Consider the following 7,384-nt stretch of genomic DNA (forward strand, 5'->3'; position numbering starts at 1 on the left):
ACTTGATCTCTTTCCCTGCCATTCTCTTCATCACATCTAATTTAACCCGAGAGCGAAGTCTTGTATTAACAGCCCTTAATGTGAATAGCACAGCTTGAAAAACGAGTTGTTCCATCGCAGATGCCTAAGATATCCTGAATCATTGGCAGAAAATCTCATTATTACCTACATGCTTGTTTACCTTATTATTCTTTTATGGGTTTTCTTAGATGTCTTGCATCTCCTTTCAAGAGGAAAGATGGGATAAAAAAATCCCAAAGGTGATAGCAGTGATAACGGTGGTACAGAATGCCATAGCAGACAATGGATTGAGGGGGGATGTAATTTGATGTGTTTCACTGCGGCCGCTAAATCAGACCCTTCATGGGGGAAATGGCGTCAGTCTTTTTGCTAATCGCATGCTGTAACTCACCAGGCTGAATGATATCACCTGTGCAGGGCACTGGTATTTACCATCTTCTTGCAATAAATTACACATATTGAGTCCCTAATGACTCTCTTAACTAAGTGCCTGAAATGAAAAGGAAAAGCACTCTTCCGGGGCCGTTTAGTGTGCATGTGACTGCACTTGTATAACCTTTGGCTGTTGTCAAGAGAGCAAGCCCATGCATAACATCCAAGGCATGCTGGCTTCATTGATTAACATGTGAGGGAAGAAGGCCTTTGCTCTCTTTCACTCACTGTTGCGGAAAAGTACACATATGAAGCTGCCTTACCCTGAATTAGACTGTGTGTCCATCAAAGTCAGTTTTGTCTACTTAGACTGGCAGAGGCCCTCCAGGGTTACAGGTGGACAGCTTTCATGTTTTTCTTTAAACTGGAGATGCCGGGGATTGAGCCTGGGACCTTGTTCATGCAAAGCCAAGCCACAGACCCTCTCAAAAATAAGACATCAGTACATACAGTGGGCCTTGATGGGCATCTCAGGATCCTGTCTAGCAAGGAAGGGAGAGGCATTCTCCAAACGAGACCCACTCACAGTAGAGCCGGTGGTTACAGGTATGTGATTTGTTTCTGCCAGTGCAGTCCAGGCAGTTTACAGTTTCAAACGCTGAGAAAAAAACAGTTGTTGCGTTTTCTCAGGCTGTCGGTGGTCCCTTCAGGAACTCGTGGCGGGGCTACTACGATCTTGGGCTTGTTTTTCATTTCCATCTGAACACATGGATCTTTATGGTGAGGAAAGCTGAATTCTCTCAGGGTGCCAGGTAGACTTTAGGAGCAAATGGTAGGAGTGTCCTGACCTGGGATTCTTCTGTCAAGTCACAAGTGGATTTCTGTTTCTTCTCCAATTGACTTGACAAGAACCGTCGTCGAAAGCTGGCCGGTTTAATCCCTTCTGTGAGGCAGAGCCCATTTTGGTCTCTGCCATCACCCCCTCTCTGCTCAGTCGGTACAGTCCAGAGGGCAGGACCCCAGAAGCAGAGGGCAAGTGCACAGCGGAGCAGCACTTAAAGGATCAAGTTGCTGAAGAGGTTCAGGGACTGAAGGAAGCCCATCCCTGCCATGCTCCGGCTGCACTCTTCAGACAGCCTTTTCCTCATGGTTCCCCCTCTTCTGACTGCCTGTCTGGTTAGGCCGTGGGTTTTATCCGTGACAGGTCCATGGCCGCGGAATGTGTAATCAAAGTGGGCGCAGTGGGCACCTCCACCATCTGCCCTTAGGAAGCCACGTAAGAGAGTTCTGTTTCAGAGGGTGCCTTGGGGAGGGCAAACCGTTTTGGCAGACCTGGCTGCGTTTTTTTTACCTGTGCTTGCAAAAATCTTCTTCATCGACTGTTTATGTTGGTGCCTTTGCAGCGGATTATTGTTCTGTTCACTGCCCTGCGTCCAAGGCGGGAGATGAATATTTTTAATTACAGTAAATAAATGAATCTGTGTTGCATGGCAAAGTTTTAAAAAAGGAAAAGGTCACTTGGTAGGTCCCCCCAGGACGAGTCACTGCAATCCAGGTAGGGGGGCGTAATGTGTGCTGAGGAACCATTCACTCGCATAGGGGCAGGGCATGCAGTTCGTGCCTGGTTCCGGCGGCCAGGCCTGTATAGGTGAAACTCCCAAGACTGGAGCCGGAGGTGGTTCTCCTCACCTCATCTCATCCTGAAGTGCTTGTCCAAGGCTACTCATGCGCAGACCCGGCAAGTGCACAGGCGTGTTGCTGGATCAGGACAAATATCTGTCATTAAAACCACTGCAACTGAAAAATATTAGAAAACCAGGAAAGGAAACCGAGTTTTCATGCCAACTCCTTTGTTTATTACTTGTATGTTGCCTAATCTGATTATGTAACCAGTTGTTATGGCAATGCAAACAATTTATGACTCAGCTAAGTTACCGGTGCAGGAGGCATCGAGGGAACCTCGTGAACTTTGCAGCACCTCCTGTGGGCAAGTAACCAGTTGATTTGTTGCTGGGGAGATCCTTCACTTCCTGGTTAGATTACAGCAGAGGAGATGTAATTTCCCTCACTTTTTTATGCCAGTCTGAAAGATATCTGAATTTACATCAGTTTTGCAAGACAACACGATAAAGAACAGTAATAAAGAGCAGTAATAAAGTTTTTTAATAAGTACCCATTTGTGTCTACAGCTTGAGAGCTTAACCTCCTGTGTTTCTGTTAATTCAGTAGTTATTATTGTACTATCTGTACATGTTCTTTTCATCTGTCTATCTAAACATAAATAAATATAAATTAATATAAAACAGGTAAATATTTTTAAAAGGTTTAAAGTAATTTATTAAAATACTGTTAAGTCAGAATCCAGACTCTTTCGACAGTCCAGTTCTGTGGGTTTACTGTGAGAGGAACTATTAAACCACTTCTGATATTACGCATCATCTTCATTCAAGAAATGGTAATTCTCACACATTACTACTGGGGTGGACTCCGTCCCCCTCCAGAAGAATTGCTCGTAGCAATGCTTGCTTCATTCTCCCTCCCCTCCCCCCATTCCCCCATAGATCTCTCTCACATTGTGTGAGCAAGACCGTGGCATGCAGGAAATGCAAACAAAAATGCATCACTTCTTAGTACTGTGGGGTATTTATTGTTAAGTCAGGATGAGACAGCTAATAAGCAATGTGATAGGACTGCGAAAATCTGAGCAAAGCATAAGTACTGAACATAACATGTTAAATAAGCAATAAAGTTAAATAGGATTCAAAAGAAGATGAAAAAGGAGTCTCTTTAGAACTGGACATTTCTTTCAATGTTAAGTGAGAAGAAGGTTTTCTTTTTCAGCTGCAGAACAATGTTTATTTATTTAATTCATGTATACCCCACCTTTCTCCCCCGTGGGGGCCCAAAGCAGCTTGCGTCATTCTCCTCTCCTCCATTTTATCCTCACAACAACCCTGTGAGATAGGCTAGGCTGGCCCAAGGTTTCCCAGTCAGCTTCCATGGCATGAGTGGGGATTCAAACTTGGGTCTCCCAGATCCTAGGCCAACACTCTTAACCACACTGGCTAGTCATGGGGCACTAGTTTCTCTTCCAGATCATGTGCTACTTGCACACACTTTCCTTCCCTCATGGCCATTCCCACATACACTGCACCACTGGAGAACTTTTTATCCGCTTTTTGTTTAAAATGACAGTTGCTTTATCGTAATACTGTGTTGTCAGCTTCAGTTCTGGGTCAGTGGCTGACTCAGTCACAAGGCCCATTAACATTGCTGGCTTCAGATAGCTTCACTTTGCCGCACTTATAGTTAGTAGATGATGTCTGAAGCAGCTTTGCTGTTTGATCTTTAAAGGGTTGCATTACTGCTAGAAATCTTTGCTTTGAGAGAGACCTTTTGGACAGGTTCTCAAAATGGACCTCACTGTTTAGTTATGTTATTTATAGTCCTTCTTTCTCACTGAGACTCATGATGGATTACACAATGCAAGTTAATGCAATCAGTAGGATGAGACAGCTAATAAGCAATGTGATAGGACTGGGATTGCAAAAATCTGAGCAGAGCATAAGTACTGAACATGACATGTTAAATAAGCAATAAAGTTAAATAGGATTCAAAAGAGGAAGAAAAAGGAGACTCTGTAGAACTGGACATTTCTTTCAATGAAGAGAGCAGAGTGGGACAAAGACCAAAGCCATGATGGATTTCAAGCAAAAATGTGGGCAGTGGCCTGTTGGACATTGAATGGCAGTGAAAATTCCAAACAGCTGAGAGGTATCTTCTTTGTGAGGGGTGTATCAAAAGTCATGGCTTGCCTTCCTTTCTAGGTACTGTAAGAATGATGAATAATATCTAGCCTTCTTCTTCTCTCCCCTTCCCCTCGACTTTCTGAAGCAGAGGAACGTGGTGGTAGCTGGTCAGGGGAAGGAAAGAAGAAAAATGACTGCCCATCAGTTTTCCCTCTAAACTGAGTTAGTGTGAGCTAGCTCACAGTTTTTTAGCCTCCGGCTCACCCATTTTTGTCCATGCTCAGGAAGGATGGCTCCAGGGCAAACTAATTTATGCAGCAGCCAAATCACTCGCTCACAGCTTTAATGCCAGTAGCTCACAAAGTAGAATTTTTGCTCACAAGACTCCATAGCTTAGAGGGAGCACTGCTGCCCGTATTCCTGTCCTCAGAGTCCACTGCCCCAGATGATCAGAGGAGCTAGCCATGGCCTAGTTTTTGAGTCAAGCAATGAAGCTGTTTGGCATTCCCAGTTGGAGACGTAAATAAGGAAGACCTGGGGTTCCATTTTCAATAGGCACGGAAGAGACTGAGGTGTTGAAAGCTACTCCAGGAAAACTTAATACGCCATCCCCATTGATGCAGACAGTAGCACTTCCTGACCGAGTAAACGTACAGATATATCTGGTCCTCTGGTAACATTGGTGATTAAGCATTGGTGAATGAACTGCCACATACATTGAATTAACTGCAGTTTGTTATCTGGGATGGACGTGAGCCGTTATCTCCTACAGCAGTTGGTGACATATTGACGCTGCCACTTTGGCAAGCTGCATATTCATAGGAAATGAACTTGGGCTGCTTCATTAACTGGCCATTTTATGAGGGCCTTTTTGTCACAGGAAGGTGTCGACATCTCATTTGGTGATACAGATAGCGGTCCTTCCTTCAGTGTTTATGCCATGGAAAGACTGAGCCTAATGAGCCCATCTAAGTCTGAGACACCCGTCACTGTAGGAAAACAGCAATCTGAACTGTGGTTTACATCTTTCCAGATATAGACTACTCAGCAGGAGGTGAGAAGCATGCAGGGAAATCCTAGCACAGTTGTTTGAAAACAAAAAGTGTGAAAATGAGTCTTACTGACAAGTGTGAGTTAAGATATTACCAGTTTTGCTTTGGGGCTTTATGGAAGATCTGGTCATAGGCGTAATCTAGTGCCGAAAACATTCTTGAACATGATTTTTGTGCTATTTAGATGCTTCATCTAGCAGGATGAACGGAAAAGCCGGAGTCTTGTGGTTAGTCTGTGTTCTCCCCATCTGCCTCTCTTTGGCCTTGGCGAGCTCGTGAAGAGATGACTCTGCTTATTTCCCCCTTACTTTTCTCCTTGATTGCTGTGGTTTTTGGGAAGCTATCCCAGTCCACCCCACCCCTCGTGATGACACCCCTTGCCTTCTGTCTAGGCTGTCGCTGTTGATGGATTCCTAATGGGGGCTGACTGAGCTGGCTTCCCAATGCTGAAGCTTGTATGTGGGTGGTAGTGACAGACAGGGCCAACAAAGGGATGTAATGATAACATTTATAACGCACCTCTGACTGTGCTGTACAACCATTACGTTAACAAGAACCGACCATGCTTGCAGGAGTAGCCGTTAAAAAAAAATTACCACTAAGGAGGGGGGAAGAAAAGAGGCAGAGATCAGAGGTTAAGGGAGAAGAAACATGTGTGTAGGCAATTGGTTCCAGAGAAAGGGGGGAAATGAGGGCCAAAAGGATGCAGGCAAGAAAAAGAAGGAACCCTTGATTTTGACATGAGAAAGATATAAACAGAGCAGCAACAATGAGAAGGCAGAGAACTAGAGATAAGAGAGTTGAGATGAGAAGAAGCTCAAGATTGCAGCCACATCAAGACTTGTATATTTCCTCAGCAGGGCAAGTAGTAGCTCCCTGGAGCCATGTCGGATGGGGAAAACGGGGGGTGGGGAGGCTTAAAATGGTACCGTGTTGTACCATAGTCTTAATTGGAACTGTCCCCTATGGTGCATGATATTTCAGGCAAAATGCACTGTGAGCTCTGCTCATGGAACTCCCCGCATCAAATGTAGATCTGTCCTTGAAAGGAAGAAAACAGGAGTGAAGATAGTGAAGGAGTTAACCACGACTGAGGAGGGCCAGATGATAAGAACCGAGAACAAGTGGAAAGGTTGAGAACAAGCCAGACTAGGGGCATGACGGAAGTGTGAGAGAATTGAGAAGTTCCGGAGCCATGCCTGGTCACAAAAAGAAATGATCTTAGGGCCTGACTGCACATTGCATTTTCCTTGGGGACATCCCTGTGTTTGCTTGAGATGTGTTGAATCCTGCACTTCCCAGCTATGTTTAGGCCCAAATCAGATTGGGATCATAACACGTAGAGGGAGCTTAGACCTCCCCCTGTGCCATTTCCCCAACCGGAATCGACCCCAGGAGCTAAATGTTTGCCCTGGTGGGAAACATAACTTCAGTGCAGTAAGGCAAATAACAGCATTCCAGGGTTGTTCCTGGTCAGAATAGTAGCATGATGGAAGGTCTAAGTTCCCTCTCCTTGTACATCACAGTCCTGATCTGAATGGGGCTGACACATGATAGGGGAGTGTGGAACTCCAGAATACATCTCTCGAGCTGATCCACCCAGGGGTATTCCCAGGGGGAAAGGTAATGTGTATTTAGGCTCTTTGAAAGAGAGAGGGAAGCTAGGAATAGGCCACCCATTCAGCATCCAGGGTAGAGGGAGGATTTGAAGCCGTGTGTCCCAGGTCCTCACCTGGCACTCTAACCACTATGCCATGCTAGCGTAATCCCCTGAGCTGGCTCAGAATACCATGTTCTGGGGAAACCAGTTTATTGTTTTATGACATTTTAGTTGGTTCTCATGGTGCTTTTGGGCATAAACCAGCCTGGCGGTCACAGTCTTATATGGAGACAGTTCTTATCAATAAGTTATCGAAATGGTATACAAATTTAGACTACAGTGTAGACTAATGCTGAAGGCAAGCTAGAATATGTTGTGCAGATGGTAACAAGCCAGGCAGGTTCCAAAGCAGCCAGGAACCACCCCAGAGAGCCACTTATTGCAAAACCAAATTCTGGGCCCACAAGCCAACCCAGAGGTAGGCACTGGTTTCATTGGGCTGGGTCTTGCTCACTGCTGTACTGGATTGTGGCCTGGGTGTCATCTGTCTGAGCAATAGGGTAGCCTGTAGCAATGTCCCTCTGTCATGT

General features: G+C 45.2%; 1 protein-coding gene across 1 annotated transcript in view; it reads left to right on the forward strand.

Annotated features, from left to right (window-relative positions):
* NKIRAS1 (NFKB inhibitor interacting Ras-like 1) overlaps positions 1-7,384 on the forward strand; it is an 11,077-nt gene that overhangs the window by 1,937 nt on the left and 1,756 nt on the right. The gene's annotated exons all lie outside the window — the stretch shown is intronic.

The sequence above is a fragment of the Gekko japonicus genome, unplaced genomic scaffold (assembly GCF_001447785.1).
Source record: "Gekko japonicus isolate JY-2015 unplaced genomic scaffold, Gekko_japonicus_V1.1 scaffold351, whole genome shotgun sequence".
Taxonomy (NCBI): Eukaryota; Metazoa; Chordata; class Lepidosauria; order Squamata; family Gekkonidae; genus Gekko; species Gekko japonicus.